The 11,205-nt window shown below is 42.7% G+C and overlaps 1 protein-coding gene across 1 annotated transcript in view; it reads right to left on the reverse strand.

Annotated features, from left to right (window-relative positions):
- The window catches only part of LOC109904596 (pleckstrin homology domain-containing family H member 1-like), a 63,129-nt gene extending 55,536 nt beyond the window's left edge, over positions 1 to 7,593 (reverse strand). Inside the window, 1 exon segment of the mRNA XM_031787857.1 lies at positions 7,279 to 7,593. The gene's annotated coding sequence lies outside the window, so the exon portion shown is untranslated.
- Between the last annotated feature and the right edge of the window lie 3,612 nt (positions 7,594 to 11,205).

Raw genomic sequence — 11,205 nt, forward strand, 5'->3', positions numbered from 1 at the left:
AGGGGAAAAGAATGTGTGAGAGTGAGTGAATGGATAGAGCTCTGAATGTGGGGCGCTCAACTTATTTTTACCTGAGAGCAAGGGATCAGAGATTGACTAGTTGTCATTTTCTCAGATTATATTCTCACATGTTTTATTCACAAAGGCTCAAATGTGAATTCAATGGGAGACAGTTGATTACAGTAACTAAGAGTGAATGTATAGCTCATCTATTACAATTGTTGTAGTGGTGTCTAAAGACAGACGGACTAGACAGACAAGACAGTCAGCCAGGCAGATAAACAGCCAGCAAGCCAGTCAGTCAGTCATCCAGCCTGCCAGCTAGACAAACAGCCAGACAGCCAATCAGCGAGCCAGCCAGACAAACAGCCAGTCAGACAGCCAGACAAACAAGAAGTCAGCCAGCCATCCAGCTAGCCAGACAGACAAACAGCCAACCAACCAACCAACCAACCAGTCAGTCAACTAACCAGCTAGCCAGCCAGACAAACAACTAGCCAGACAACCAGCCAGCCAGACAAACAGAAAGCCAGTCAGTCATCCAGCCTGCCAGCTAACAGACAGACAGCCATCCAGTCAGCCAATCAGCGAGCCAGTCAGACAAACTGCCAGCCACCTATCCAGGCAAACAGCCCAACTATCCAGCTAGCCAACCAGACAAACAGCTAGCCACACAAACAGCCAACCAGTCAGCCAGACAAACAGCCAGCCCGTCAGCCAGCTAGACAAACAGCCAGCAAGCCAGTCAACCAGTCAACCAGACAGCCAGACCAGCCAAAGATATAGCCATGGTCCTCCACTGTCAGCAGCAGTACAGCAGACGGTCAAAGCTCAAAGACCTAGCGGCTATAACTGAGCCATGTCTCTCTGTACTCTCTACAATTAGCCTGCTCATAAATACAGGGCTAGCACCAGCTAGCAGGCTAATTACAGAAGCCATACATCCAGAGGTTCTTCTGGCCGACCACAAGGCCCAGACCCTGGCTCCATTCTCTATCTGGAGTTTGAGGTTTAGGAGAACCAGCCAGGCAGAGGCAAACCGGGGGTGTGAGGGAGGAGAGGTCAGCCCAAAGCAGACAGCCATGCTCGGCCCCGCCAGGCTAGCCTTGCGCAGCCCTGCTACTGTATACTCAGATAGCTAAGGCCAAACCAGGCCAACCCTTCTATGGTAGCTAGCTTAGATCAGCTGCTATGGTAGGTCCTACTAGTCTATTCAGTCTGACCAGTCCAAAGCAGCCCATCTATGGTAAGCCCAGCTCAGGTCAGCCCAGCCCAGCCCAGGTCAGCCCAGCCCAGGTCAGCCCAGGTCAGCCCAGGTCAGCCCAGCCCAGGTCAGCCCAGCCCAGGTCAGCACAGGTCAGCCCAGCCCAGGTCAGCCCAGTCCAGGTCAGCCCAGCCCAAGTCAGCCCAGGTCAGCCCAGCTCAGGTCAGCCCAGGTCAGGGGTAGGTCCCCTTCTCCTCTGGCTTTAGGGAGCCTGGGCTTGTGGGTCTTCCTTCAAAAATCTGCTCCCTTCTCCTCCAGCAGGAATACCTTGAAACACTGTAAGCCAGAGAAATCACAAGCAGCTGGCTGGATCCAAGATATATATCTAATATACATATGGACTACACTGACTCATTACTCTGAATACCACTGACTCATTACTCTGAATACCACTGACTCATTACTCTGAATACCACTGACTCATTACTCTGAATACCACTGGCTCATTACTCTGAATACCACTGGCTCATTACTCTGAATACCACTGACTCATTACTCTGAATACCACTGGCTCATTACTCTGAATACCACTGGCTCATTACTCTGAATACCACTGGCTCATTACTCTGAATACCACTGGCTCATTACTCTGAATACCACTGACTCATTACTCTGAATACCACTGGCTCATTACTCTGAATACCACTGGCTCATTACTCTGAATACCACTGACTCATTACTCTGAATACCACTGACTCATTACTCTGAATACCACTGGCTCATTACTCTGAATACCACTGACTCATTACTCTGAATACCACTGGCTCATTACTCTGAATACCACTGACTCTTTACTCTGAATAATACTGACTCTTTACTCTGAATACCACTGACTCTTTACTCTGAATACCACTGACTCATTACTCTGAATACCACTGGCTCATTACTCTGAATACCACTGACTCATTACTCTGAATACCACTGGCTCATTACTCTGAATACCACTGGCTCCAGGACAATGGCTATTGACTGAAATGTGTGGCAATCATCTCAGATACCTGAGATACCTACAAAGGTTTACATGTGTTATGGAGTCTACCTCACTAGCTAAAGATTTCAGACAATGTGGCTTCTAAGTGTTGAAACCCTCTTCAGTTCACCCACATTCACTCACTCACTCTCACACACACACACACACACACACACACACACACTAGAGGTCGACCGAGGTAAATTGCTAGCTAGCATTAAACTTATCTTATAAAAAACAATCAATCATAATCACTAGTTATAACTACTAATCCAGTTTAGCAGGAAATATTAACCAGGTGAAATTGTGTAATTTCTCTTGCGTTCATTGCACGCAGAGTCAAGGTATATGCAACAGTTTGGGCTGCCTGGCTCATTGCAAACTAATTTACCAGAATTTTACGTAATTATGACATCACATTGAAGGTTGTGCAATGTAACAAGAATATTTAGACTTAGGGATGCCACCCGTTAGATAAAATACCGAACGGTTCTGTATTTCACTGAAATAATAAACGTTTTGTTTTCGAAATGATAGTTTCAGGATTTGACCATATTAATGACCAAAGGCTCGTATTTGTGTGTTATTATGTTATAATTAAGTCTGATTTGATAGAGCAGTCTGACTGAGCAGCAGCAGGCCCATAATCATTCATTCAAACAGCACTTTCGTGCGTTTTGCCAGCAGCTCTTCGCAAGCACAGCGCTGTTTATGACTTCAAGCCTATCAGCCTAATGGCTAGTGTAATCATTGTGAAATGGCTAGCTAGTTAGCTGGGTGTGCGCTAATACCGTTTCAAACGTCACTCGCTCTGAGACTTGGAGTAGTTATTCCCCTTGTGCTGCAAGGGCCGTGGCTTATGTGGAGCGATGGGTAACGATGCTTCGAATGTGACTGTTGTCGACGCGTTCCTGGTTCGAGCCCAGGTAGGGGCGAGGAGAGGAACGGAAGCTATACTGTTACACTGGCAATACTATAGTGCCTATAAGAACATCCAATAGTCAAAGGTATATGAAATACAAATGGTATAGAGCGAAATAGTCCTATAAATACTATATTAAATACAACCTAAAACCTCTTACCTTGGAATATTGAAGTCTCATGTTAAAAGGAACCACCAACTTTCATATCTTCTCATGTTCTGAGCAAGGAACTTAAACGTTAGCATTTTTACATGGCACATATTTTACATGGCACATACATGGCACGTATTGCATATTGGCACATATTACTTTCTTCTCCAACACTTTGTTTTTGCATTATTTAAACCAAATTGAACATGTTTCATTATTTATTTGAGGCTAAATTGATTTTATTGACGTATTATATTAAGTTAAAATAAGTGTTCATTCAGTATTGTTGTAATTGGCATTATTACAAATAAATAAATCGGCCGACTAATCGGTATCGCCTTTTTTGGTCCTCCAATAATCGGCATCAGTGTTGAAAAATCATAATCGGTCTATCTCTAACACACACACAGTGCTGGTGTGATTAAGCGATTAGGTGATTGGACCATCCAATCATCCCAGTAGACATTTCAGATGACCAATTGTCTAAATCTGGGTCAACATGTGTGTGCATGTTTGAGAGAGAGAGAGAGAGAGAGAGTGTGTGTTAGAGAGAGAGAGTGTGTGTGTGTGTGCATGCAGGCATGTGTGTGTGTGTGTGTGCGTGCATATTTTAGAGAGAGTGTGTGTGTGCGTGCGTGCGTGTGTGAAATAGAGAAAAAGCCAGAGAGAGAGTTGTGCATATAGATGAGTTCCAGAACAGGTTACATTAGATGGATATAAGCAGCCTGTCTGTCCTGTGTGGTTCACATAGCTATCTAGAATTGTTCATAAAATAAACACTAAGTTCTAGAGATTTAAAGACCAACCTTACTCTACATGTCTACAGAGAATTATGCAAATGTGGATAAGTCAATATGGTACACCTACAATGCTATTGAATCACAGACTGTACTGTGAAACAATAACTGTAATTACTTTTTCTCATGTTAGCAAGTACATGCCGCTATAGAGCACGTACAACTTCTCACAATGACAAGTACAATGTAACTACCTGTACATAAATAGTGTCACGCCCTGATCATAGAGAGCCCTTGTTTCTCTATGGTGTAGTAGATCAGGGTGTGACTAGGGGTTATTCTAGTTTATTATTCCTATGTTGTGTTCTAGTTTATATTTTCTATGTTGGTGTTTTGTATGATTCCCAATTAGAGGCAGCTGGTAATTGTTGCCTCTAATTGGGGATCATATTTATGTACTATTTGTCCCACCTGTGTTTGTGGGATATTGTTTTGTGTTTGTGCAGGTGCACCACGTAGTCATGTTTAGTTGTTTGTTTATTGGTATATTTTTTTTTGCTGAAGGTTCACTTGGAAATAAATATGTGGAACTCAACATCCGCTGTGCCTTGGTCCTGTTCTTACGACAACTGTGACAAATACCTGGTGTAACATAATTATATCAGTTATGTATTTGTATTAACTGTGGAGTAACACACTTGTCATGCAAAAGATTGTCCAAACACCTACTATGTCTGTAGTTATAAATATACATGAATACACATTAAGCAGCTCAAGGGTCTATAACAGCTGTAGCCAGGGTAGGACCACCTATCTTCCTCTCCTGTCTCCTCCTCTTGTTCCCTCTTCTCTCCTCTCCTCTCCTCCCATCCTCTCCTCCACCTTTCCTTTCCTCTCTCCTCTCCCCCTCTCTTCTCCTCCCATCCTCTCCTCCACCTTTCCTTTCCTCTCTCCTCTCCCCCTCTCTTCTCCTCCTCTCTTCTCCTCCTCTCCTCTCTACCTCTAGTGGAAGCTGAGTGTGCAGACAGGGTAGTCTAATGACAGGCTCTCTGTAAACTGACCACACTCATTATGAGTCTCTGCCGTAAATACAGACCAGGACATTCCTCAGTGCTGAGGTGTAAACATCCTATCCCATCACTACACACACACACACACACACACACACACACACACACAGACCTGTCTCGCCTCAACAATGCAACAGGAGATGAGAGAGCAGGACTGTGCTGTGGGAAACGTGTGTTACTAGTACAAATCTAATCCACAGCTCCGCCAGACGGTAAAGAGAGACCTATACACTCTCAGAGAATAAGGCTTCCAAAAGGGTTCTTCAGCTGTCCCCATAGGAGCACTCTTTTTGGTTCCAGGTAGAACTCTTTTTGGTTCCAGGTAAAAAAACTTTTTGTTTTGGTTCCAGGTAGAACTCTTTTTGGTTCCAGGTAAAACCCTTTTTGGTTCCAGGTAGAACTATTTTTGGTTCCAGGTAGAACCCTTTTTGGTTCCAGGTACATGTTAAACTAAAAGGTTTTTTCAAATGTTTCTCCTATGGGGACAGTCGAAGAACCCTTTTAGGTTCTAGATAGCACCTTTTTATCCTAACAGTGTAGGAGCACATGCATCTATCAAAAGCTCAACATCAAAGGGCTACCCAGACCCCTCTTTTACGCTGCTGCTACTCTCTGTTTATTATCTATACACAGTCACTTTAACTCTACCTTCATGTACATATTACCTCAATTACCTCAACTAACCGGTGCCCCCGCACATTGACTCTGTACCAGTACCCCCTGTATATAGCCTCCACATTGACTCTGTACCGGTACCCCCTGTATATAGCCTCCACATTGACTCTGTACCGGTACCCCCTGTATATAGCCTTGCTTGCTATTTTACTGCTGAGGTTTAATTATTTGTTACTTTTATTTTCAATTTTTTACATATCTATTTTTTACTTAACACTTATTTTTTCTTAAAACTTGTTAAAGTATTGTTGGTTAAGGGCTTGTAAGCATTTCACTGTAAGGTTTACACCTGTTGTGTTCTGTGCATGTGCAAATATAGTTAGATTTTGTTTGATATTTTCAAAACTCCAATAAACAGACTGCATAATTCTGAATTGGCCTATAACTGCAAATCTGCAATGTTTTGGATTCTGTCTGTAGGGGCTGTAGAATACATATTTTGAGTTTGGCACAGGTATTCAGAACTAGCTTGGAAAGAGAAAGAGGGCAGACAGGCAGACAGGCAGGTACCCTAGTGGTCAGAGCGTTGGGCCAGTAACCGAAAGATTGCAAGATTGAATCCCTGAGCTGACAAGGTAAAAATCTGTTGTTCTGAACAAGGCAGTTAACCCACTGTTCCTAGGCCGTTATTGTAAATAATTGAATTATGTTTTATTCTCATTCTTAACTGACTTGCCTAGTTAAATAAAGGTTCAATATATATATATATTTTTTTTAAATATATCACCATGGTTTGGTTTATGACCCATGTCATAACTAAAACCCTATGATTTACAACTCACATCAAATAGATGCTACCGTATTAGGCTGTCATTGTACATTTGTTCATTTGACATGCCTAGTTAAATATAGGTTACATTTAAAAATGTTTTTAAAAATGCACCACGTTCCAATTCAGCTGGCTGCAACAGCTGAATTCCCAACACTCAACAGAGTGCCCTTAGATAACACCTGGGCTGTTTATCCATTTGTATCAGCATTATAATGGATGTGATACAGCCAGGCAGCTGGGGCGAGTTGCACGCCCCCCCCCCCCCCCCCCCCCCCCTCAAAAAAGTTGAAAGGTTTATCACTTTGAGGTCATCCGATCCAATGACATTTCTGTTTCAGATAACAGTTTGCAACACATCTTCTTTATTTCTTCTTCTGGTTTAGCAAGACAAGGTCTACATTTCACCCGCATTACTGGTCACAACGCTCAATGGACTAGACGCCACCGTGAAAAAACGTAGACAGCAAATAAACAATGTGGTTTCAATCCTAAACTCATCCAGATCCAATCCTAGACTCGTGTTGCACTTCTCTTCCAACGATTTCTAAACGAATAGCAGACTACATACAGTAGGCTAGAGAATCATCATAATAACTAGCCAATGTCCCTGTGATGACACAAATCAAAGCAGAGGACTAGTAGCCTAGGCTACAATCGGAAAAAGAAAAACACGTATGCGTTCCTGGTTATAGCTGAACTATTTCAAATACCTCTTACCTTGTGATTTTGTAGTCTCTCTCTCTCGCTCTTTCCTCGCGTAGTAAAGTGGCCCGGTAAATCACATCACGGCTCTCGGCTGCTATTCTCATTAACTTTCTGACTGTAGCCTGTTCCTACTATTCCTCTTCTGTCAACGTTTCATGCTGTAGTATCGTCCTGTATAACTCAGGTTCCCCGTGTCTCTCGTGCTCGTAGAGAGTGGTCAGGAGACAGTGCCTCCTTTACGTGGATCCCCATTCCCTAGGTTTATCCCTAATTCCTATTAAAGGGCCAAATGCAGGATCACATTTCGCCGGGAATCAAACCCGCTGGTGTCGGAACTATGGTAGGAACTGCACAGGATATTGCATCAGAGCTATGTGTTACATTTCTTATTACTATAGTATAAACAGAATGTGAAGACTAAACGTTGTACACATTAGCCTAGTAACCTGAATTATGAAATAAATCAGACTATTGTTTTTCTTTGTACTTGTTTTATAAATATTCTCTGTCCTGTGTGTTTCCAGAATCTCTAGAAATAAGAAAATATTTTTTCTTGAGTGTCCAATTCTAGTTCTATCCTTAATTATGTTTATTCAGAAGCAATGGGCTTTCTACCACAAATTTTACGAGAATGAAAAGTTGTTACAGCGTGGTGAGAGAGTTTGCAACTATTAATGAATCATTAGCCAGGCTGTAAAAGTTTTGTGAGGGGATAATTAGGCTGGTTTCAAACGGGGGTTTCTGCCTTCTAAACACTACTACATTCCACCTCAGCGTCAGATACACACAGTAGCCTACTATACATTGACTCTACTAGCTTCAGTAGATGTTATCATCATATTCAACCTTCATTTAACTAGGCAAGTCAGTTAGGGAACACATTCTTATTTACAACGATGGCCTACCCCAGCCAAACACAGACGACTCTGGGTCAATTGTGCGCCACCCTGTGGTACTCCCAATCACAGCCGGATGTGATACAGCCTGGATTCAAACCAGGGACTTTAGTGACACCTCTTGCACTGAGATGCAGTGCCTTAGACAGCTGCACCACTCGGGAGATAGTTACCCAACATAAACAGTTTGAGATATGTCTGATTTGAGATATTCCCATCCTGTCAGTGACCAGGCTAGAGCACTGGTAGAACTCCAGATATCTGGAACATGTTATTGCGTCTGTGCATTTACATTGTTGCATTGCATGCGTGATACACCCCCAATAAATAATTGACCGTTTTGGTTACAGAGTGGAATAAACAAATGCCTGAAGCTGTGCTATTGTAAAACTATAAACTAAAACAGGATGGCGCACACACACACACACCGACACACACACACCAACACACGCACCGACACACACACACACACCGACACACATGCCGACACACACCGACCCGCACGCCGACACACACACACACCGACACACCGACACACACACACAGGCCCTGATCGATCGTCAAAGCAGTGTAAATTAAGAGAACATAACATTACATGGTCACTAAAACACACACAAAAAATATACAGTACCAGTCAACGTTTTAGAACACCTTCTCATTCAAGGGCTTTTTTTATTTGTACTATTTTCTACATTGTAGAATAATAGTGAAGACATCAAAACTATGAAATAACACATATGGAATCACGCAGTAACTAAAAAAAGTGTTAAACAAATCAAAATATATTTTAGATTTTAGATTCTTCAAAGTAGTCACCCTTTGCCTTGATGACAGCTTTGCACAGTTTTGGAATTCTCTTAACCAGCTTCATGAGTCACCTGGAATGGATTTCAATTAACAGGTGTGCCTTGTTAAAAGTTCATTTGTGGAATTTCTTTCCTTCTTAATGCGTTTGAGCCAATCAGTTGTGTTGTGACAAGTTAGGGGTGGTATACAGAAGATAGCCATATTTGGTAAAAGACAAAGTCCATATTATGACAAGAACAGCTCAGATTTTTTCCTTTATTTAACTAGGCAAGTCAGTTAAGAACAAATTATTATTTTCAATGAAGGCCTAGGAACAGTGGGTTCCAGGGGCAGAACGACAGATTTGTACCTTGTCGGCTCAGGGATTTGAACTTGCAACCTTCTGGTTACTAGTCCAATGCTCTAGCTACTAGGCTACCCTGCCTCTCAAGCAGGTAAGCGAAGAGAAATGACAGTCTATCATTACTTGAATTTTCAAGAACTTTGAAAGTTTCTTCAAGTGCAGTCGCAAAAACCATCAAGCGCTATGATGAAACTGGCTCTCATGAGGACCGCCACAGGAAAGGAAGACCCAGAGTTACCTCTGCTGCAGAGGATAAGTTCATTAGAGCTACCAGCCTCAGAAATTGCAGCCCAAATAAATGCTTCACAGAGTTCAAGTAACAGACACATCTCAACATCAAATGTTCAGAGGAGACTGCATGAAACAGGCATTCATGGTTGAATTGCTGAAAGAAACCACCACTAAAGGACACCAATAAGAAGAAGAGACTTGCTTGGGCCAAGAAACATAAGCAATGGACATCAGACCAGTGGAAATCTGTCCTTTGGTCTGATGAGTCCAAATTTGAGATTTTTGGTTCCAACCGACTTGTCTTTGTGAGACGCAGAGTAGGTGAATGGATGATCTCTGCATGTGTGGTTACCACCATGCAGCATGGAGGAGGAGGTGTGATGGTTTGGGGGTGCTTTGCTAGTAACACTGTCAGTGATTTATTTATAATTCAAGGCACACTTAACCAGCATGGCTACAATGTAGAAAATAGTACAAATTAAGAAAAACCCTTGAATGAGTAGGTGTGTCCAAACTTTTGACTGGTACTGTATGTAACACAAATTTAAAGTCCTGATAAACTCCTCTCTCCCCTCAGCTGTGGACATATACTGGACCAGTACCTCAGCTGTGGACATATACTGGACCAGGACCAGTACCTCAGCTGTGGACATATACTGGACCAGGACCAGTACCTCAGCTGTGGACATATACTGGACCAGGCCTGAAGATAGAACAGTAAACTATTTCCACACTGCTGAGGAGAGCAGGCTGTACAGCAGAGCACCCCTTAATACAGACAATGCCCACTGATAGTTGAACTGAATTACACGGTTTAATGTTGAAGTAATTTCATTGGTCATCAACAACAGTGACCCAGATTGAAAGAAAATTGTGATTGGCCACTACATGGTGCAATATTGGAGCACCTAACATTGCCTCGCCTTGTCTGTACAACATTGGCTCATCCATTTCACCGTTCTATGTGTTGACTAATTGTTTGAAGACTGAAGAGCTTTTCCTAGTTAGGCCAACAGATATTTATTTTTTTCCCTCCTCTGATGTCCTATAATCCAGTATAATCCATCCATTTGGAACCACAGAGCGAGAGCGAGAGAGAGAGAGAGAGAGAGAGAGAGAGAGAGAGAGAGACAGAGAGAGAGAGAGACAGAGAGAGAGAGAGAGAGAGAGAGAGAGAGAGAGAGAGAGAGAGAGAGAGAGAGAGAGAGAGGAGTTGAACAACATGATGGAAAGGCACTATTAAAAAGAAAAGAAAACGAATCCCATTTTAACAGCAGCAACATGAGAGAGGACGACACACCTAAAAATGAGAGAACAAGAGAAAGATAGAGAGAAGAAGAGAAATAAAGAGAGATAAAAAGAGAGAAAGAGAGAAGGACATGAATATAATAACTTAATTTGGCTGAGGAGACAATAGGAAGTGTTCATAAATGATGTTATTTTCCTTCTTACTGTAAGACAAGGTCATTAGCTTACCACTTCTCTTCTCCTCCCCCTCTTTTTCTCTGTCGTTCCACTCCTCTCCTCCCTCTTCCTAGTAACTCTGTGTGTGGTCTGTTTGGCTGTGGTGTTGGGCTGGTGCTGACAAAGCAGACACCTACTGGATGGGTGAAGGCCAGCTCACTTTATGTCCTCCTCCTACATTCTAACACTCTTACACAC

The sequence above is a fragment of the Oncorhynchus kisutch genome, linkage group LG14, assembly GCF_002021735.2.
Source record: "Oncorhynchus kisutch isolate 150728-3 linkage group LG14, Okis_V2, whole genome shotgun sequence".
Taxonomy (NCBI): Eukaryota; Metazoa; Chordata; class Actinopteri; order Salmoniformes; family Salmonidae; genus Oncorhynchus; species Oncorhynchus kisutch.